This window comes from Sinocyclocheilus rhinocerous, unplaced genomic scaffold (genome assembly GCF_001515625.1).
Source record: "Sinocyclocheilus rhinocerous isolate Xijiao unplaced genomic scaffold, SAMN03320098_v1.1 scaffold995, whole genome shotgun sequence".
Lineage (NCBI taxonomy): Eukaryota > Metazoa > Chordata > Actinopteri > Cypriniformes > Cyprinidae > Sinocyclocheilus > Sinocyclocheilus rhinocerous.
In genome coordinates, this window is record NW_015658507.1 from 146,197 (window position 1) to 170,180 (window position 23,984).

The 23,984-nt window shown below is 37.8% G+C and overlaps 1 long non-coding RNA gene across 2 annotated transcripts in view; it reads left to right on the forward strand.

Moving 5' to 3' along the window:
* Nucleotides 1–23,134, forward strand: part of LOC107722249 (uncharacterized) — a 28,842-nt gene extending 5,708 nt beyond the window's left edge. Inside the window, exons 2-4 of one of the 2 annotated variants that reach the window (XR_001637792.1) lie at nucleotides 3,146–3,375; nucleotides 16,166–16,172; nucleotides 23,123–23,134. This is a non-coding gene — a long non-coding RNA (uncharacterized LOC107722249). Of the gene's footprint in view, nucleotides 1–3,145; nucleotides 3,376–16,165; nucleotides 16,173–21,551; nucleotides 21,565–23,122 lie in introns of those variants that run through there. The other variant, XR_001637793.1, reaches the window with a different exon arrangement.
* The last annotated feature ends 850 nt before the right edge of the window (nucleotides 23,135–23,984 follow it).

The following is a 23,984-nucleotide window of genomic DNA, read 5'->3' on the forward strand; positions in this document are numbered from 1 at the left end:
ACATTGACAAAGAAATGTTATTTTAACACTAAATCAGCATATTAAAATGATTTCTGAAGGATCATATGACACTGTAAAATGGAGTAATGGCTTCTGAAAATTCAGCTTTGCCATCACAGGAATAAATTACATTTTATAATATATTCAAATAGAAAACAGTTTTTACTGTATTTTTGATCAAATAAATGCAGCCTATATATATATGCCCACACAAATTGTCTAATTTGTTTCCAGCTATACTATTCTATGGAATTTTAGGAAATATATCCAAGACAAAGTTGACACTTAAAGTCTTTTAAAACTCCTATAAAGACTCCTAAGCTATGAAACAGTAACCTCTGAGCAATAAAATGTTCCTCTGGGCACGCATTCAGTGCGAACAGACCACGCGCACACCCAGGGCCGGATTGACCTCTTTTCGTGACATAGGCAAAACAAATTTTTGGGCCCCCCTTCCCTAATATAATAGGCCTAATATTACCACCCAAGCAAACAAAAATATTTCTTAATCAGTGGGACCCGTTACAGTGTTTTCTATCGCAATAAGCGCTTGCGTTCAATCAATACAAATTGAATGTAGTTCTTAATTTGTTTGAGAACGTAAAGGCACAATATGTAAGATTTTTTAATTAAAATATCCAAAAACCACTAGAACAGTGTTATATATTTTGCTGACTTGTGTACTTACATTATCCCAAATGTTTCGAAGAATGTTTAAATCCAGAGAAATAAGCAATTTTAACTAGTGACACGGACCGTGTCCATATGTCATTGTGTCGCCCGCCAATGACGTCATAACCCCTCGATTTCCCGTTTTGTTTTGTATGAAACATGGAAACATCAAAGACGCTTTAATATGTTGTGCGTTTTAATAGACCGGTGACGACCGCACAGAGTAGAATTATAACATAGCTTTCAAATGTATCTAGTATGATAAAACAGTGCTGCTTTTTTTACCCACATACGACCGGAAGGAGCGGAAGCAGTCGACTGTGGCATAATAAAAGCGCCGCTGCTTTCGAGCCGTGTGTCACGCTCCTTCAGCGGCCTTGTTTCGCTTCGACGGCTTTCAGCCTCACCCTGCTTCATTCTACTACCTTAAGCTCATCCATGAACATCCATGAACACGAGTCCCGTCGGATTGCATCGGCTGTGGGGATGAAGACCACAACTCCCATGATTCCACACTCACAGCATCATCAAACTATGCCTTTGCCTCTTTGTTTATTTTGAATACGCGCCCTCTAGCGGCGAAAATTACATATTGTGCCTTTAAGCCTCGTTCAGACTGTCAATCTGATTTTGTGCAAATTCCAAAACGTCATTTTAGAGCTAACAACAGAGGCTTGAGCCATTGATATGCAGGCTAATGCAGTTATTAGCCTAATGCAGCCTAACGCAGTTATTAGAGAGAGAGAGAGAGCGAAAGAGAGAGAGAGGGAGAGAGAGAGATTAAGTGCGTGTGAATACTTGCGTCTGTGCGTCTCAGCAGTATTCAGCAGCAGCGTCTACTAATAGCGAATCTTTAAGTTGAACTGCTTCAAGAACCTCGCTACTGAGAAATGTCATGTAGCTTTTTAGCTGCGAAACTATTTTATTGATAAATTCGCAGGGGCAGCGCTGACAACAAGTTTCTGTCCACGTCTCCGCGTGTGCGCGCGAGTGCGTGTCTGTCTGTGTGCGTCTGTGAGAGAGAACAGGAGAAGGAAAGTGTGTTTTCTGTACATAAAAAAGGTGGAAGACATGGAAATAGTTTGTCATTTTTACCCTATTATTTGTTATTTATTTTTACAATGTCTTCTGGGGTTTTGGTTCTTTTACTGTTGTAGATATCCAATAGTATAACAAAAATGTTATATATCTCTTTATTGTGTTTGGGCTCCCCCTGGACGAGCAAGCATAGGCACGTGCCTAGAATGCCTATGTGTAAATCAGGCCCTGCGCACACTATTCAGTCACATACAGTGGTTAAAATAGACCCGTATAATACCTATCTGAGTCGGATTGCTGTCCGCCCCAGACTGCATTAGTATGTACATATTTAGCCCACATATTCAAGTCATCGGGCAGCGTTCAAGATGAATAACAATCAAACGCAGAGGCAGCCCAGCACAGCAGCAAACGTCCCGTGCTCTTGCGTGGTCCTTAATTAGTGTGTCCTTCATCATGTCTTCCTCCAGGCCTCTGGTACCCCAAAGGCCCTCTGCAGATTAATTACAAAACACCAGGTAATCATATTGATTCCATTCAGCCCAAAGACACAGCTCTTGACCTTAAACATGGACGGGATGGTGACGATGCTCGACAACCTTGCACACTGACCCGAAACCAGTTGAGAGTGATTTATTATGAATGTATTTTTTAAGAGGTAATGTTGGATCACTGTATTTTAGTATCATTTATATATTATTACAGTTTTTTTCTAAGATTTTAAATTAGATTTTATTTTCATATCTTCCGAAATTTTCATTTTAGTTAAAGCTTTAGTAATTTTCTTGTTTTTTCATTTTCATTTGTTTTTGTCTATATTGTATTTATTATTTTTTATTTATTAGTTTTAGCTTATTTAGTTTTAGTTATTTTAGTACTTATTTGTTATTTTAGAAATACTACCTTGGTGACTAGCTGAAATAAGCTTACATTTTCTTTATTTTATTTTCAGTTAACATTTATTTTAGTATCATTGATATACTATTATAGTTTTTTTTTTTTATATTTTGAATTAGATTTTTTTGTTATATTGTCTGTCATTATTTTAGTAATTTTTTTTAGTAAATATGTTTTGTGTGTTTGTCATTTTTATTTTTTTATTTGTCTATATTGTATTTATTAATTCATTATTTTATTAGTTTTAGCTTATTTAGTCATAGTTATTTTAGTAGTAACTTAAACTAAACGAAAATCAAACATTTTGCTTTGGAAACTTGCTGAAAAAATTTTTTGTTTCAGTTAGCATTTATTTTATTTCAAGAAAGAAGTTTTTGTATGGATTTAGTGTTAGTTAATGATAATAACCTTGTGTTGGATTAATATCAGATGTAGGTGACAGGTTTGATTACAATTAACTGGTTCTCTGTCTCAAATTGTCCCTTAAAACTTTCACACTTCATGGCAAATGTACATATTTATAGGGGCAGTAAGCCAGGGGTCTGGATTTAGTGCGACAGGTTAGTTTTACCCTACTGATGTACCGTCGTTGCAATAGTAATCCTGCTCAGTACGAGAGGAACCGCAGGTTCAGACATTTGGTGCGTGTGCTTGGCTGAGGAGCCACTGGTGCGAAGCTACCATCTGTGGGATTATGACTGAACGCCTCTAAGTCAGAATCCCGCCTAAACGTAACGATACCCCGGGTAGATGTAAATACACAGTACTGTATGCAGGTCTAATGCAGTAAATGAGTCACTCTAGCCTGATGCACTGTAGCGTCACAGTATTGCTGCATTGGACAGGTGGGGCAATAAGTGGGCCAGTTAAATTTGAGACAAAGTCTGCCAAAACCAGCATGAAAATGGGGACAGCTGCTGTGATGACATCACTGGCCCCGTCTGCTCAAAGTGTGCCAATAGTCTATTAAATTAAATAAACTGCAAGCATGACTTCAGCTTAAAATACATGAGTCAAATTAATTTTGAGCACAGAGAGATTTTGAAATTTACCAGTTTTTCCTTCTGCATATCATTCCAAGCATGAGTCATTTGATGAAAATGTGTCATTCCTCATGTAAGTTACTCCCGTTGACACTCCTGTGTGGTTCAGTCTACTTCAGGAGGCTTCAACAGGAGAATGATGATAACAAACTAAAATACAACATTAGTTAGCTGTAACTAGGCAAGTCATTATTGGCCATAAAATGCAGCAATATAATAATACAAAGCTTTACAGAATACTATATGTAATTTCACTGATCTAAGGCCTCATTCATATGTGGAAATAAATCGGATATAAATCAGATATGTGCCAATGCGACTGTCATGTAAACAGGCAGATCTGATTTTCTGAGGCATTGCGTTCTGTACATCATTAAAACTGCGACAATTTGGTGTCAGTTGACAATTTTCTTCGCGGTTTAATGTCGTCATATGACCCGTGCTGGCAAAATGAGTGTAAATTCGCACGGGCTATTTTGAGCCACAGGCAAAAAAATTAAAAAGAAAACAATTTTTTTTTTAAGTGAGACAATGCTCCAGGTAGCAATTAAACATCTAAAAGTATCTTTATTTGAACATTTTCTGAGAGGATTACCTTTTCTCCGCTCGCTTCTCACGCTGACTGTCATCCGAAGTGCGTGCATTCCCGATAAATACAATTCAATATACAGAATTACAGTATTTCAGTATTCACGCAAACATAATCTGTTCTGTTTGAACAGTGTATGAGTGTGTCACACACAGAAGTGAGTGCAGTGTTGTGATCGAGAAGCTCGTTCGATAAAGAGGCTAAATACCCCTGTTACAAAAGTGGCGTCACGAACAGGATCGAATTAGGCACATTAAGTAGTCACACGTCTCCAGGCCCACAAGTTGTTTGTTGTCAAGAACTATGTGATCTTCAGTTTATTTCAACGCACCCTACGTCCAGTCAACGCCCTCTAATTTATCTTCTACGGTATTCCTCTCAGTTTTTCCGTTTTTTTTTGTGACTGATCTGATAAACAGGGAACTGTGGTAATTCAAGTGGACTATGGAACTTGTTTTGCTGGTTGCGTATCAAAACCAGGAGAGCTGGATATTGAAGAATGGGTGGCATCAATGAAGTCTGCATTTCAAGTCATGAGGGTGCCCACTGAGGACCGGGTTGAGCTGGTGAAACAGCACCTAAAAGATGAGGCCAAAGCCACAGTGAAGTTCATGATGGACGGAAAAGAGGAATCTGTTGACAACATTTTCACTGTTCTCCTTGACACTTATGGAGATAAAGTGCCCATTGGTACAAGGCTGAAAGACTTTTACGATCGTGCTCAGAATACAGGAGAAACAATACGCTCCTATGCATATGACCTTCGGGAAAGACTTAATCGTGTTCAGTGGCAGATGCTGAAAAGGTTTTGAAAGAGCAACTGATGCTAGGCCTAAAAGATGACTTCTTACGTCGAGAGATGAAGCGCAGAATTAAGGCTGAGCCAGAATTGAGTTTCGTGGAGTTGATGCAAGCGGCAATTACCTGGTCAGAAGAGGAGGAAGCACAGCCTTCTACTAATGTCAGGCCCAGTACCCGTGCCAGAGGGATAGTAAATGCTGCTGCAGCACAGGATGCTCCCTCCACTCTGTCTTTAGAGAAGTTGCATGAAGCAATTCAGAAAATAGCTGCTCGTCAAGAGGAATTATATCAAGTCGTTCATGCAAAAGAAAGGAATGGACCACAGCAGAGCCGTCCAAAGAAATTACCGTTAAAAGACAGTGAAGGCCGTTATATTTGTTATGCGTGTGGTGAACCCGGACACACCAGTCGCTATTGTCCACAAGGTGGCAAGTCTGGGAGGGGACCAACTCCACCACAGTGTATAGTGGAGTCAGCTGAAGTTACAGAGAAAGACTTGGGAGGTGCAGTACAGAAAAGCCCAGGGCCCTCATTGATTAGATGTCACACAGCAGAATGGCTGGCTGATGAGACTGCTGAAAAACTGAAGGATAGTGCTTTTGGGGATTGTCTCACTGTTGAGGTGAAGATAGCTGGTGTCAAGACCAAGTGCCTCTTAGATACAGGGTCAGAGGTGTCCACCATTTCCGAGTCACACTTCAGACAGCACTTTGGGGAGCAAAAGCTAAAGTTGTCCTCTGCATGCTGGGTTAAACTGACAGCGGCCAATGGACTAGACATTCCTGTCTTAGGTTGCTTACAGGCTGATGTAGAATGTCTGGGAAAAGTGCTTCCTAGGAAGTGTATATTCGTTCTGACTGACACAAGTCCTGACGTCAAGGAAATGAAAGGAGTGTCTGGGATCATCGGTATGAATATACTCAATGACGTGCGGTCTCTGTTCATCTCAATGGAGGGGATGGAAAAGGTAGACAAGTATAGTCAGCGAGATGAAGCTCAAGTCCGGAGGGTACTTGCTAGAGTTGAGAAGGAAGCGGGACATCTAGGGCCTGACGGAAGGATTGGGTATGTTAAGATTGCCGGAAGACAAGCTGTCACTATTCCTCCCCACTCTGAGAAGGTACTTGAGGGCTGCTGTGGAGTGTCACCTAGGGTGAAGAGTAATGTGCTAGTAGAAACTGCAGCTGGCACAAGTTTGCCGAAAGGACTCTTAGTGGCTCACGTTCTTGCTAAAACAGACTGTGGAAAGGTCCCTGTGCGTATGCTGAACTTGAGTGGAAAGACCGTTAGAATTGCACCCCGATCTAGAGTGGCTTCTGTTTTTAAGCCAAAAGAGGTGGTCACAAAGGATGTTCTTGAATTGGAGGAAGATGACGGTGTACTTCATGTCAAAGAATTAAAGGAAGACCAGGTTCAGGCTGATAAGAACTTACTCATGCAGCCACCAGTTCCAGTTGAAGTAAACTATGAAGGTCTCACACCAGCACAATGTGAAAGGCTCGTCGAGTTGTTATCAAAAAACAGGGATGTCTTCTCCAGAGATGACCAAGTTTATGGTTACACCACAGCTGTGGTGCATGATATCCCTACTGGCGAAGAACCACCGATAAAACAGCGTCATCGTAGACTACCACCACAGATATTTCAAGAAGTCAAAAGGCATGTCCAGAACCTGGTGTCCCAGGGAATCCTCAAAGAGAGCAGCAGCCCCTGGGCATCACCCGCAGTTATCGTAATGAAAAAAGATGGCAGTGTGCGTTTCTGCTGCGATTATCGAAAGCTGAACCAAGTGACGTATAAGGACGCTTATCCGCTTCCACAGGTGGATGAGTCCTTGGATGCGTTGGGCAACGCCAAACTGTTCTCTACACTGGATTTGACTGCTGGATATTTCCAGGTGGCTGTGAGTGAGAAAGATAGGGAGAAGACAGCCGTCACCACCCCATTTGGGCTGTTTGAGTGGACCAGGATGCCGTTCGGGTTGTGCAATGCTCCGTTATTTTGAAAAGAGATTATCTTTGGGATACTTTTATTTTGGTGAGTGGTCCGCTTTTTGCGCGTGCTGCAAGTGCAGCAGGGAGAGACGAAGAAGAGCGCGGTGTATGAGTGTGTCATACACAGAAGTGAGTGCAGCGTTGTGATCGAGAAGTTCGTTCGATAAAGTTGCTTCAACGGAAGATTATCGAGGCTTAAGTCGAATAAAGGACGACAGCACTAAGTGAAAGTGTGTACAGTGAACCGCAGTTCATAGCAGAAAGGAGTTTTTTTAGTTTTGTTCTAGTGGTATATGTTGGCTGTTAAAATGATGCAATAACATATCGAAGGCCACGGAAGCTGTGAGTACGCTTAAAGTGAAAACCCTGCTTGATTTTTTGTCATCAAGTGACTTGTTGCATGTCCTTTTGCTGCATTTTGCAACTCTGTTGTTTTGATTGAAAAGCAGCGCCAAGAGCTAACATTTCAATGGGACCATTCACGTGCAATTAAGTTTCCCGCACGTGTCAGAGCACGTGAGACTGAGATCGCTGTATAATGCAGTTAATGCAGAGACTTAACTTTTCCGCCGATTCAAGTTTGAAGATTGATTCATCTCAGTTTGATGCTTTTTGAGACAGTTTATCTGTGGGGTATTTTTACAAGACTGAGTGAATTTTTGAACTTACACACTTAAAACTACGTGATCTTCAGTTTATTTCAACGCACCCTATGTCCAGTCAACGCCCTCTAATTTATCTTCTACGGTATTCCTCAAATTTTTTCTGTTTTTTTAGTGACTGAACTGATAAACAGGGAACTGTGGTAATTCAAGTGGACTATGGAACTTGAGTAACTGTGAGTAACTCGTGAACTGTGAGTAAACATTTGAAGGGACGTTTCATATAAGTGCTCAGTCTGAGGTGAGCTTTAATTATGTATGCTTTGTTTTTGTTGTTGTTGTTTACAAATGTGATTGTTTGAAGGTGATCATTTGAAAAGGTGAGAATTTGTGGGTTTACCAATTTACAAATTGAGCGGGGACCAAGATCCTTTCGTTGTCCAAACTTCCAGGGCAGCTGTAATCCATTTCCCCTACACAACGGGCTAAATACCCCCGTTACAAGTAGGCTATAAGACGTCTGCATAGGCGGAGGGTGAACCAACTCCAGGGTAAGGCTAAAAGCAGCCAAATCTATTAACTACAAACATCATAAACCTGTCTTTTTAGGCAAGAACCAGACATGGGTGTCATGTAGGCTAATAAAATATGTTTAATGGGACTGAATTTGTATTTAATGTGATTACAACTTAATTAAAACATTAGAAATTGATAATTATATAACGTTTCCTTCACGGTTATTCAAACGGTGAATAAATTATGTAGCCTACAGAAATGACATTATCATTAACTTTGATCTATCGCACTCTCAAAAAAACAAAACTATGGTTATAATCACTGAAGCTGTCTACACTGCGAAATGAATCCCTTACTTACATTGTACATACATCTGCGCATTGTTTATGATGAGAGAATTCGCGGAATTCAGTCATCGAACGTGCGCGCGTTCAACAAAGCTGATGAGTTTCAGCGATGACTCATCTGAACGTCTCTGATTGGCCATTGCATTCCTAGGCTCAACAGAATCGTGTGTGATTGGTTATAATGCGCATTACTGTAAAAACGCCTCAAATGAAATACGGTGAAACATGAGCAGATCCTAATTCAATGCGCAGTCGACACTTTTTATTAATTTACACTTTGTTGGCAACAGACGTAATAGATTTAATTTGTTTGTGCAGGGGCATTTTTGTCCAAAAATGAAATACGGTGAAACATGAGCAGATCCTAATTCAATGCGCAGTCGACACTTTTTTATTAATTTACACTTTGTTGGCAACAGACGTAATAGATTTAATTTGTTTGTGCAGGGGCATTTTTGTCCAATTCAGTGTCATTTTTGCCCCAAGACCCCGTGGCCCCCAGCCTTACACACGCTCCGCCTATGGACGTCTGTATCATTAATGACATGTTAATCTAACAATAAAAGAAAAGAGGGAATCACTCGCTGCACTTCATTGAACTGCTTTTGTAGTTTTAATAATCAATTTATTTGTAAAGAACACACTTAAGTTAATTTTACATTTGTTTATTTGTTTTTCGTACATGAATGCTTTAGTTTAGAATATAAAATGATAAAGGTAATGCATTATTTCTTTCTTTCTAGGCTATTTTGTTTTTTTTTTTGCATCTGTTCTTATTTATAATAGCAAAGATAAAATAAAAAATAGCTGTATTGTGATTATTAATATAGTAATTAATAATAAGAAAAGACGGATGATTTCACTCTATGGACTTCAAACGGGTGTAGTTCAGTCATTTTTTGTCCGATTCCAACAAATCATCATTTTGAAGGTCTTTTAATGGAGAATGTATTTTTTTTAAATTGCTCATTGTGACTCGTTTTGTCAGCACAGGTCACATTATTCTCAGGTGGAAGCACATGTTGAGGCGGTAAATAACAACAACGCATGCGCGATGTTTCAGATGGTATGGCAAGTGTAAACACATGAATCGGATATGGGTCACAATTGAAAGAACGTGTAAACGGACAGCCAAAAAAAATCGGATATAGGCAACAAATCAGAATTGGGCATCAAGACCTGCAATGTAAATGAGGCCTAATAAAAATCCTGATTAGCAGGTTTTTGTTTCTTTTGTCAGACAGATTTGCACTGGAATTCGAGAAAAGGAATTGAGCGCTGATTCAACATTTGAACACGATTCAGCTTCACTGTTATAAAATATTGTTGCTAACACTTCAAATAAAATTGCTCAGTTACCAAAAGCTTTTAAAGATCATGTGAATGCATAACAAGTTCACACAGTTCTCTGTCATATAGTATTTCGTGTTGAAACAGGAACTTTGGCTTGTACAGTTTCTTTCTGTAATAGACCATATGATTTATATAAGCCACAACTGAAAACTATGGTCTTCAAAGCTAACACACATGGACTCAAAGCTACAAAACTCTCATGTTAATATCACTGTGTATTTAAACCCCAGAATATGATAAGAAAAGACTTGAACTTTGAAAGATCCCAACCAATATGGGGCAGCACACCAATGACTCTTGTGCTATCCCACTGACCTGTTTTTGAGGGAGGAAGTGTGAGTGGCAATAAGGATGTTTGTGTTCTGCATTCAGATGTAGTTCTGCATCTCTCTCAGTAATAGCACTACACATGTTTTATCACTAAACGGGCATGCAATAACAGAGCCACTGAAGTCTGCTGTCCTAAAGAAAGCTTAATGTGTTGGCAATGTGTCACAGAAAACCCCCAGCCACAACAATATAGAGAAGGTAGCTTGTAAGTCACAGAATGTCCCCTGGGAAAAAGCCTTTGATTTGTGTGCGAGAGGAGGAAAAAAAATGAGAGAGGTAGAGAGAGAGGGAGGACAAAAGATAAATAATTTAGAAGGACGTTAACATGAAAGGGTTGGATACAGGGTGAATGCTCTCTAATAATGTATGGATCACACAAGAAGAGGGTCATTGTGGGCCATAGAATACAAAGACTTCAAGAGGTCCTGGGAGATCCATCTTTAGTCAAGGTGAAATAAATACCATCTATGAGCTGAATTACTGACATTATTGTAATATTATTGTCTTGCTACTTAAAGTGATAGTTAACCTATAAAAATGAAAATTCGGTCATCATTTACTCACCCTCATGTAGTTCCAAACCTGTATGAGTTTCTTTCTTCTGTTGAAAATAAAAGAACATATTTTGAAGAATGTGGGTAACCAAACAGTTGCTGGTCCCCATTGACTTCCATAGTATGGAGAAGAAGAAGAAAAAAGGAAACTCATTAAGGTTTGGAACAACTTGAGGGTGAGTAAATGATGACAGAATTATTTTTCATTTTTGGATGAACTATCCCTTTAAGCAGCCACCCTCTTTTCATTATTCAGAGGCAATAAATAAATAAATCATGTAGTGTGGAAAACGACTAATTCAAATTGTGAAGTATTTATACTATATATTACAGCAGTATTTGTTGTACTGCCTGTAATTGATGATTTAAATAAAAAAATAGTCAAATTATTTGCAAATATATTTTATAAATGGTACAAAAATAAATAAATAACTACAGGAATTTAAGTTTATTATTTCCATTCAACAAAGGTTATAATATTGGTACCAATAATCGTTGGTACGGTTGGTATAAGTTTTTCAATAACTACAGACTGACTGCAGTTTGAGTGAAAAGACTTTGCACTTTTCCTTTGCACTGACCAGTTAATTTTTCACAATCCTTTCCTTATTTTTATTTGGGGAGAAATGTGACTTGGATATGTTTTCACTTTTGCACTCTTGCATTCTGACGTGCAGAAAATCTTCACACATTTTACAATAAGATGAACTCTGCAAAAGTTTTATGCACAACATATCTATTTCTCAAAAATCATTGAGTTCTGTTTGTGATAAACCATTCAAACAGATCGCTTGGGGAGTTTCAGAGCTGCTAGCCCCAACATGACCGAACAACTCATTTTAGCACAAGCTGATGAGGATGTGATCAGATGTGATCGCCAGGGACCAATTATGTATATTGTTTCATCTTTAATGCTCGTATATTTGCGCTCTGCAGGCATATTCGTGTAAAATCCATCAAGATCATTTGACATAATATGACCTACAAGCTTGTTTGTGTATCATTAGCAGTGCTTTTCTCCTCTAAAGGCCACATTAACTGAACAGCCCATGTGCAATGCAAGCCAAGAAGGAAATCAATAATGAGGCACCACTTGAATATCAAAATATCTTCCACCGCAGACACCATATAAGGGTCCCAATAATGAATTCATGTGCGTATTACACAACAATACACTTTAAAAGTGGTAAAACTACAAAGAACTCCGGATCAAAGAGAACCCTAATGAGTGTGAAACTTACCGCAAAGTGGAACCATTTATTTAGATGCATGTAAGGGAAAAGAGCCAAAGCAATATGCATTAAGCCTGCATTTTACTGACAAACTGAATATATTCGCTAAAATCGTTCAGGCTTGTTCATTTGTTTAAGAACGTATTAGCTCCAGTTAGATTCTAAAACATACCGACAGGAGTTCATTTCCATAAAACAATTAATTCTAGACTTAGTCTTGAACGCTTGGCCTAAATATAATCTAATTTGTGATAAAACATGTTTGTTTCCACGAGAAGTAGAGTACTTCCCTCGATAGGGAACATTAGTGTAGCGTTCTACGTTACTTACCCTTGATTGAGTTGTGGAATCCACTGGGATCCAACCACAAGGCATTCCAATCCATTACTGGAATGGTTGGACTGGAATTAAACCAACCATAATGCCAAATAAGCAGTCATAAATCTCATGTATAGTCTTTACAGATATTAAAAGCTCAGCAAATAAAAAATTTGTGTGGTAATCCAAATGGAATCTTGTGTCAAGCCATGATAATGTTCAAGAACAGATGATTTCCAAGAGCATACATGCACAGCCTGCAAAAAAGAAAAGAAAGAGGGAAATAAAAACACATTCATGGTGATTACCCATGCAATAAATGATGTTCACAACCCATTGTTTCATTCCACCTTCTTTAAAGAAGTGGAGCGTAAGAAAGCTCCAAGAAAGTGGAAATTACTTTTTTTTTTTTTTTTTTAAAAAATAGCTGTATTGTGATTATTAATATAGTAATTAATAATAAGAAAAGACGGATGATTTCACTCTATGGACTTCAAACGGGTGTAGTTCAGTCATTTTTTGTCCGATTCCAACAAATCATAATTTTGAAGGTCTTTTAATGGAGAATGTATTTTTTTTTAATTGCTCATTGTGACTCGTTTTGTCAGCACAGGTCACATTAGTCTCAGATGGAAGCACATGTTGAGGCGGTAAATGACAACAACGCATGCGCGATGTTTCAGATGGTATGGCAAGTGTAAACACATGAATCGGATATGGGTCACAATTGAAAGAACGTGTAAACGGACAGCCAAAAAAAATCGGATATAGGCAACAAATCAGAATTGGGCATCAAGACCTGCAATGTAAATGAGGCCTAATAAAAATCCTGATTAGCAGGTTTTTGTTTCTTTTGTCAGACAGATTTGCACTGGAATTCGAGAAAAGGAATTGAGCGCTGATTCAACATTTGAACACGATTCAGCTTCACTGTTATAAAATATTGTTGCTAACACTTCAAATAAAATTGCTCAGTTACCAAAAGCTTTTAAAGATCATGTGAATGCATAACAAGTTCACACAGTTCTCTGTCATATAGTATTTCGTGTTGAAACAGGAACTTTGGCTTGTACAGTTTCTTTCTGTAATAGACCATATGATTTATATAAGCCACAACTGAAAACTATGGTCTTCAAAGCTAACACACATGGACTCAAAGCTACAAAACTCTCATGTTAATATCACTGTGTATTTAAACCCCAGAATATGATAAGAAAAGACTTGAACTTTGAAAGATCCCAACCAATATGGGGCAGCACACCAATGACTCTTGTGCTATCCCACTGACCTGTTTTTGAGGGAGGAAGTGTGAGTGGCAATAAGGATGTTTGTGTTCTGCATTCAGATGTAGTTCTGCATCTCTCTCAGTAATAGCACTACACATGTTTTATCACTAAACGGGCATGCAATAACAGAGCCACTGAAGTCTGCTGTCCTAAAGAAAGCTTAATGTGTTGGCAATGTGTCACAGAAAACCCCCAGCCACAACAATATAGAGAAGGTAGCTTGTAAGTCACAGAATGTCCCCTGGGAAAAAGCCTTTGATTTGTGTGCGAGAGGAGGAAAAAAAATGAGAGAGGTAGAGAGAGAGGGAGGACAAAAGATAAATAATTTAGAAGGACGTTAACATGAAAGGGTTGGATACAGGGTGAATGCTCTCTAATAATGTATGGATCACACAAGAAGAGGGTCATTGTGGGCCATAGAATACAAAGACTTCAAGAGGTCCTGGGAGATCCATCTTTAGTCAAGGTGAAATAAATACCATTTATGAGCTGAATTACTGACATTATTGTAATATTATTGTCTTGCTACTTAAAGTGATAGTTAACCTATAAAAATGAAAATTCGGTCATCATTTACTCACCCTCATGTAGTTCCAAACCTGTATGAGTTTCTTTCTTCTGTTGAAAATAAAAGAACATATTTTGAAGAATGTGGGTAACCAAACAGTTGCTGGTCCCCATTGACTTCCATAGTATGGAGAAGAAGAAGAAAAAAGGAAACTCATTAAGGTTTGGAACAACTTGAGGGTGAGTAAATGATGACAGAATTATTTTTCATTTTTGGATGAACTATCCCTTTAAGCAGCCACCCTCTTTTCATTATTCAGAGGCAATAAATAAATAAATCATGTAGTGTGGAAAACGACTAATTCAAATTGTGAAGTATTTATACTATATATTACAGCAGTATTTGTTGTACTGCCTGTAATTGATGATTTAAATAAAAAAATAGTCAAATTATTTGCAAATATATTTTATAAATGGTACAAAAATAAATAAATAACTACAGGAAATTAAGTTTATTATTTCCATTCAACAAAGGTTATAATATTGGTACCAATAATCGTTGGTACGGTTGGTATAAGTTTTTCAATAACTACAGACTGACTGCAGTTTGAGTGAAAAGACTTTGCACTTTTCCTTTGCACTGACCAGTTAATTTTTCACAATCCTTTCCTTATTTTTATTTGGGGAGAAATGTGACTTGGATATGTTTTCACTTTTGCACTCTTGCATTCTGACGTGCAGAAAATCTTCACACATTTTACAATAAGATGAACTCTGCAAAAGTTTTATGCACAACATATCTATTTCTCAAAAATCATTGAGTTCTGTTTGTGATAAACCATTCAAACAGATCGCTTGGGGAGTTTCAGAGCTGCTAGCCCCAACATGACCGAACAACTCATTTTAGCACAAGCTGATGAGGATGTGATCAGATGTGATCGCCAGGGACCAATTATGTATATTGTTTCATCTTTAATGCTCGTATATTTGCGCTCTGCAGGCATATTCGTGTAAAATCCATCAAGATCATTTGACATAATATGACCTACAAGCTTGTTTGTGTATCATTAGCAGTGCTTTTCTCCTCTAAAGGCCACATTAACTGAACAGCCCATGTGCAATGCAAGCCAAGAAGGAAATCAATAATGAGGCACCACTTGAATATCAAAATATCTTCCACCGCAGACACCATATAAGGGTCCCAATAATGAATTCATGTGCGTATTACACAACAATACACTTTAAAAGTGGTAAAACTACAAAGAACTCCGGATCAAAGAGAACCCTAATGAGTGTGAAACTTACCGCAAAGTGGAACCATTTATTTAGATGCATGTAAGGGAAAAGAGCCAAAGCAATATGCATTAAGCCTGCATTTTACTGACAAACTGAATATATTCGCTAAAATCGTTCAGGCTTGTTCATTTGTTTAAGAACGTATTAGCTCCAGTTAGATTCTAAAACATACCGACAGGAGTTCATTTCCATAAAACAATTCATTCTAGACTTAGTCTTGAACGCTTGGCCTAAATATAATCTAATTTGTGATAAAACATGTTTGTTTCCACGAGAAGTAGAGTACTTCCCTCGATAGGGAACATTAGTGTAGCGTTCTACGTTACTTACCCTTGATTGAGTTGTGGAATCCACTGGGATCCAACCACAAGGCATTCCAATCCATTACTGGAATGGTTGGACTGGAATTAAACCAACCATAATGCCAAATAAGCAGTCATAAATCTCATGTATAGTCTTTACAGATATTAAAAGCTCAGCAAATAAAAAATTTGTGTGGTAATCCAAATGGAATCTTGTGTCAAGCCATGATAATGTTCAAGAACAGATGATTTCCAAGAGCATACATGCACAGCCTGCAAAAAAGAAAAGAAAGAGGGAAATAAAAACACATTCATGGTGATTACCCATGCAATAAATGATGTTCACAACCCATTGTTTCATTCCACCTTCTTTAAAGAAGTGGAGCGTAAGAAAGCTCCAAGAAAGTGGAAATTACTTTTTTTTTTTTTTTTTACCTCGTATGCCCTGGTAATGAAAAGGAAATGAGAATTCATGCTACCTTCATCAGCCTGTTCGTATCCATCACCATCTGTGTTCGTACATCTCAAAACATCACCGTTCCACACTTACCCACCACACTGAACCAGAGGGAATGGTTTGTTTACTAGAGAATGCTCCCTAAAAACCCACTCATCCTGTCGCCATGACAACAACAAAAAACACAGCCAAAATTGGAACCGAAATTCACAAAAAAGTCTCTAATGGCTAACAGACCGTATCTCCTATCTTAGCTGGAGGATCAGAGAGAGCTGACAGGAATTTGGACAATAAATGCTGTCTTCATTTCCTATAAGGCCAGAGGGGAACATGTCTGAGCCACTGAACTTCAGCCGAAGAGAATTATACAGTCTAACCTTGCTCACCTTACATTCTCTGGCAAAGACTCACTACTCTTGCAGATATGCTTTTTAAAAGGTTTAGATGGCAAAAAAGCCTTTATTTGAGAGCATATTCACCAATCGAACATCACTGAATGCCGTAACTGTTGGTAGGGTCAAAAAACAAAGAACTTTTGCCCTTCAGCTTTGACCTCCAGTAAATGGTATCCATGAGCAAAAGTCCTAGTACAAGAGATGTGAATGAAGTCTAATTTTATTTTTCCGTGGTCTGATACTTTAACCAGAACATGAGTTCACCTTTAGTCCAGGTCCTTGCCGGTCTTACCGCAACCGAGTGAATGCGTGACAGTAAATCAATACTAATCAATTCCTCATTCTGTTAGGTAATAACAAGCTAAGGAGGCACTCTGAGAAATATGGCTTTCAGACCTCTTTAATTTGTCATAATACAAGAGAGGAAAAAGCAAACAAGATTATCCATTCCTGAGTCCCTAATTCTGGTCTTCTAGCCGACACCAGAGACAGGATGGCTGGGTAATTTGAAGGGGCAGTAGTCCTATATATGGAGTCTCTAGTCAGGTGAATCCAATTTGGAAATTGCACTGCAGGTAATTGGATTCCAAACTTGTCCAGCTCAGGTGTATTTGTGCATTTAATCTAACATGAGTGATCTTATCTAATGTCCAGGGCAGAAGGTCTTAAACTTCACTCTGGTTTGAGATACTTGTTGGAAAAAACGGACTGGCTTCTAATATCAATATATATATATTGCAAAAGAATAATGTTAAAACAAATCTTCATTCTGTTCAAAAGTTTACACCCCCTGGCATTTTTCCTTCTGGAGCATCAGTCACAGTTTAAACCTTCTGTAATAGTTGCGTATGAGTCCCTCAGTTGTCCTCAGTGTGAAAAGATGGACCTCAAAATCATACAGTCATTGTTGGAAAGGGTTCAAATACACAAAAGATGCTATAAAACCAAAGAATTTGTGGGACCTGAAGGATTTTTTTCTGAAGAACAGTGGGCAGTTTAACTGTTCAGGACAAACAAGGGACTCATGAACAACTATAACATGACAAAAAAAAAAAAAAAAAAAAAAAAAACGAGGGACAATCCAGAAAAATGCACTACAACACAGTATTAAGAATCAAGTGTATGTAAACTTTTGAATGGGGTCATTTTTATAAATTCAACTATTATTTGCTCTTGTGCACAATATCTAAACGTCTTTTATGTGAGATATCTTATTCAGGTCAGTACTAAATAAAAAATTACATGCATTTTATATGATCCCTCTTATTTTGGTAAAATAATTAACAATTTGCAGATACTGCAAAGTGTATGTAAACTTTTGACCACAGCTGTAGCTTACCTGGTCTGCTATAATGATCTTGAATGAAGTTTATATCAAGCAGTTTGGGCTGAATTAGTTGAATTCTAGTTGAATGGTCCAATTCCCACTATTAATTAACTATTAACTATGACTTTTGCCTCAAGAAATTCCTAATTTGCTGTTTATTAAGTGTTGGTAAGGTAGTTGTTATGTTTAGGTATAGGGTAGGGTTAAGGGGTCTAGAATATGGTCATGCAGAATAAGGCATTAATATGTGCTTTATAAGTGCTAATAAACAGCCAATATGCTAGTAATATGCATGCTAATAAGCAACTAGTTAATAGTGAGAATTAGTCCCTAAACGAAAGTGTTACCGTTGGAGTTTTATCGATACCCCTAGGTTTCAGGTGTCCTTTGAAAGATTTTGCCTCGTTAAACCTACAAACGAAATAGAAATAATGACTGTAAAATGAAAGTATTAGGGCTGTCAAAAGATTAAAATAATTGAAACAGGATAAAAAATTTAAATTGCTCATTCAAAAACCTGTAATCGCTGATTACAAAATGGGAATACCCATCTCATTCAGTCAAGCCAATATTAAAGTCAAGATGAAATGGATAGCGGCAGATCTTTTCTTCTGTATTGTGACATACTCTACATCTGAGTGAAATAGATTATTGGACAAGAAAAAAAAAGTAGGGCAGGGACTTAGCTCTATGTTTTGGTTGTTGATTCAGAAAGAGTACTTTGGGTCGATTGTAAGAAAGGTGTGGAGTTTAAGTGGACTAAATTATTGCAGACTAAAATTCTGGTATAGCCTACAGAATGTCACCAGAGAGAGGTCTTCTGTTTCGCTAGAAGACTAAGTTATGACATTTTGCTAAAAAATTATGAGGTCAAAACAAATAAAAAGAAAAATGCATGGATGAATTGTTCACAATAAGATATATTTAGAAAATATTGGAAAAGTATCTGATTGGAAAAACGTGCCTATGGCGACAATGTTGGAAAATTATATTACTTCGGTTCTTGCACATTTCACACTTTCAAAACGAAAAGTCAAGTGAATGGCATTAAAAGTGTTTTCCCGTTTTATTCAAATCAAATTTTACATGAATCTGGGCAACGCTTTATTACTTTGGTTGTTTTACATATCACAGCAGTTCGGAAAGAAAATGGCCGGTGAGTGGCGCTATAAGGTTAATGCTCTATCACATTTGAAACTAACGTACCACCACTCTTAAAAATAAAGGTGCTTCACGATGCCATAGAAGAACCTTTTTGTCTAAATGGTTCCATAAAGAACCTTTAACATCTGAAGAACCTTTCTGTTTGACAAAAGGTTCTTTGTGGCGAAAGAAGGTTCTTCAGATTACAAAAAGGTAAGAAAGAGATGGTTCTTTAAAGAACCTTTGACTGAATGGTTCTTTGTGGAACCAAAAATGGTTCTTCTATGGCATCGCTTGAAGAACCTTTTGAAGCACCTTTATTTTTAAGAGTGTAGACCCAAAGGTGAAAAAAAACACTTTCTGATGCAACCATGCCATTTTACCGGACCTCTACAAGTCTTTGACTCATCTTTCCATTTCAAGCCAGCTTTAAAAGTTAATAATTGTATATATATCTGGAATATATCTATGAGGGGAAAAAGAGAGGTTAGTGACACTGCATCAGAACAAACCCTATATGCAGAATATCAATACAGTGCTGCCTTGTGAGCTCTGTAAATATTTCACGTTATCAGGGTCAGATCAACAGGATTATCCAGGAATGAGGAATATTCCTCCGAGCACTTAGAATCAGACACAGCTGTTAATCAGATGTTTAAAGCCTTTATTTTTTTCACAAATCCTCTTACACACTAGCCCAAATCATTGTGCCTTTTAACAGATGTTCCGCACACTTCTTTTAATCATTTGTTGTATCTGTGAAAAAGCACTTAGCGTTTTACGATAAAGAGGGGATAAAAAGTGGTTATTGTTAGCGTGCTGCTTTCCAGTGAGTTTCTAACATAACTGCATTAGATGAATATCAGGTCCCTCAGTATGAGACAGGGCCAACGGGAAAGAGCCCATCACATCCGTGCTTTGCGGTCGAGGAGTTTTAACCACCAATGAAGTGGGGCAGCACAGGTGCATTAATCAAAGCAAAAGGTCAGCAGAACAAGCCAATTTCCAGACAGCTCAACTAGACCTCTCTGGAGAAACGGATAGCCTACATCACTCTTCGCTGAAACACACAGAGCTGAACGAATAGACTGAGACTGGCTGGTCTGTGGGTGTTTTTCCAGTGGTATTTCACAAAAAGCTGCTTTGCATCATTAGGTTAAGTGCTCTACCGTCTGATGTAGAACAATTTTACTGGGTGCATTAATCAAAGCAAAAGGTCAGCAGAACAAGCCAATTTCCAGACAGCTCAACTAGACCTCTCTGGAGAAACGGATAGTCTACATCACTCTTCGCTGAAACACACAGAGCTGAACGAATAGACTGAGACTGGCTGGTCTGTGGGTGTTTTTCCAGTGGTATTTCACAAAAAGCTGCTTTGCATCATTAGGTTAAGTGCTCTACCGTCTGATGTAGAACAATTTTACTGAGAGGTCAGAATTCTGAGAAAACAACTTAACAACAGATTAGAAGCCTCTGGAAAATTATTTTCTACTGGTAAGCTGCAGGTTCAGTCTTGGAGCATGGCAAATGGCTGGTATTTATCGTCAACACTGAACATTTTCCAAGAATTATTTCCAAATGAAAAAAAATCTTATTTGCACTATAAAAACATGCTTTGCCACAATGTTCTTAAACAAGTCAAACCTGTCAACTACAAACTACAATTTAAAAAAAAAAATTACAGTTATAACTCACCCAAAGATGAATATTCTGTCATCATTTATCCACCTGCCTGTCGTTTTTTCTTCCATGGAACACTTAAGGAGATGAGTTCTGAAGATTGGTAACACTGGTCTGTTTTATGAAAATCAAAATATATTCTAGTGACCTAGAACAAAAAAAAAAGAAAAAAGAAAAAAAAAAGAAAAAAAGCAACGTTAAATTATCAGTTTTGAATCCATACAATATTTAACAGACCAAAATTTATTCACTGAAAATATCATATCTCATTCAAGCTCCTGCTTATTCAACCTTGCTGTGTTGCAGTTGTTACAAGACATGAATTGGCTGCATTTGGCATCACTGACATCTAACCTGCTGTGATGCATTTTCTTCTAAGTTTGAATATGCATATGGAAATTTGGGGTTAAAATGTAATATTGTGAAATATTATTACAATTTAAAATAACTGTTTTCAGTTTTAAAATATAGTTTATCCTGTGATGGCCAAGCTGAATTTTAAGTGATGCTTTGGTGCTTAAGAAACATTTCTTTACTGTAACTTTTGATCAATTTAATGCACTAATGATGCTGTAAATAAAAAACTATTAATTTATAATAAAAAAAACATAAAAAAGAAATAATTGAAAAAAAGAAATAATAATAATAATAATAATAATAATAATAAATCTTACTGACACAAACGTTTGAACAATAGTGTACATTTCTGAATGCTGTTTGAGAGCTTTGGTGGAGTGTTTTCTTGTTGCATGAACCTTGACCTGTATAACTTACTGTACTTTTCACTTTTGGCATGCTTTCTTTCACATTATAAGAGCCATATCACCCTGCAGCCCAAGACTGTTTGCCCACTGAAGCTAAGCAGGGTTGAGCCTGGTCAGTACCTGGATGGGAGACCTCCTGGGAAAACTAGGTTGCTGTTGGAAGAGGCTAGTGAAGCCAGCTTGGGGTGCTCACCCTGTGGTCTGTGTGGGTCCTAGTGCCCCAGTATAGTGACGGGAACACTATACTGTAAAAAGCACTGTCTTTCGGATGAGACGTTAAACCGAGGTCCTGACTCTCTGTGGTCATTAAAAATCACATGGCACTTCTTCTAAAGAATAGGGGTGTATCTCCGGTGTCCTGGCCAAATTCCCTCCGCTGGCCCTTGTCAATCATGGCCTCCTAATAATCCCCATCCACTGAATTGGCTCTATCTCTCTCTCCTCTCCACCTGTAGCTGGTGTGTGGTGAGTGCACTGGCGCCGTTGTACTTTGGATGCTGCACACTGGTGATTGTTGAGGAGAGATCCCCCCATATGATTGTAAAGCACTTTGGGTGTACAGCAATACACAATAAAAAGCGCTATATAAATGATTAATTAATTAATTCATAAAATATCAATAGTAATAGCAGTTCTTCTGGTTTCCTACAATAGAGTGTTTGAAAATCACATCAAATCAAACTATTCCTTTATTGTTTGTTTTTCAAACTGCTCTGTCTCTTTTTGCTGAAACAACAAAGCCTCTGCAGTCCTGGGAAGCAAAAATTCAAAACTCACATTCCGTTAACTTAAGACAAATTCTTGCAAATATATTCCTGTACCTCATTCAATATATAAACACGCACAATGCATTTATTTATTTCCTTGACAAAAGTTTTAAGAACTGTTTTAAATTGTGAGAACACAAAGCAGCTGGGGCAAATGACAGCAACCAGATTGTATATTTTACATCTTTATTGCTCTCTAAAACAGTGCAGCACGTTCTGTAGATAAAGTCTCTCACGCATAAAATGCAGTGCAGGTTTTATGATTCAAACACAATGCCTTTCTTCAGACATCTCCATTTCAAGCATGCCCTCGGTTTACCTCACGCTTTTAAACAGGCCAAGACAGTTGCCTGGGATGAACCTGTACCAATGCAGAAGGCATTTCTTTCTATCACTCCGATCCTTGGTCTCTTTTTCCTCCATTGAGCTGACATAATCACACATTATATTGTTTAAATAAGCATTTATTGCATTAGTAGGTGATCAAAAACACACAATAGAAAAGTTGGTTTTGACCAGAGGCTGAATTCCAAAAGACTGTGAGAAAAAGGCTTCCACATGATGCAAAGGTGTCAGGATGGTGAAAAATACGGGTGTTATATATATCTCACTCCACAACCCAGAAAAATGAAATTCCCAATGAACTGTCACAACCTCTTTTCTCTGGGTCTCAGAATAGGCCAATTTACACAGCCTGGGTGGCAGACCTCATGAGTGAAAGGTAGAAAAGCTCTTGCTTCAGTTTACTTCAAGCTATGATTCAAATGCCACTCATCCAAATTCTTGTTTTGCAGTGCAATCAGCTCTAAATGTGAGAGACATGGACAGGCCTATGCATATGACTGATAGCATTTATTTTAGATTCTAGTATTAGCTCTAAAAATTTTTTTATAATAATCTACATTAGAGGAGATTACGAGAGGATAAGTGCTCTTTTCCCCATTAAATCCCTGTCCCTCTATTGTGTGGTTATGTGAGGCTCTTTAGCTGGCAGTACTGTTATCATTGCCAGAGTATAAAGATTATTTGACATTCACGTTAAACCTCTGACTAACTTCTTAGATATCCACAATGACCTTTTGCCCTTTATAAGCACTTTATGGCACTGTAAAAATGTTTTATTAGGTAATTTAATATGACTAAACCTAATTACAATGAGACCACACACACACACACACACACACACACACATCAAATATACATTATTTGACTAAGTAGGATCTCAACCAGATATTGATTTTTTTTTCTAGTGAGGAACAAATAAACAAAAACTGTACTTTTCTCCAGTCAACCTCAAACCCTTTTATCAGCTTCTGTGAAGCATTACTTTGTAATCACAGAGACATCCTGGTCCCTCGAGTTGGCAGGCAAGGAAATTGATCACATGATTACTGTTTCATAAAACAACTTTACTCATCCATAATGCAGTAGTGCATATACAGTGTTTAAAAAAATAAAACATGGCTTCTTAAATTATAAATTATATTCAAATTGTATGTCAGTTTGGGACACTGTGACTTTGTTATACAGGAAAAAAAAACATTTCATATTTTATTTTGGAAAAACGTTCTCAAGTAATTCTAACACTGAATTTTGAAAAAAAAAAAGATACTTATAAGTTTTTTTTTTTAACTAGTGGTAAATCTCTAAATTGTATGTTTTAATTAAATTCCATCAGAAGGCAGACAGACAGACTAGATTGACACAGAAATGACAGACAGAATGGCCCCATGAAACACAGGCTTCCTGTGAACCATTTTTTGAATCAGCTACA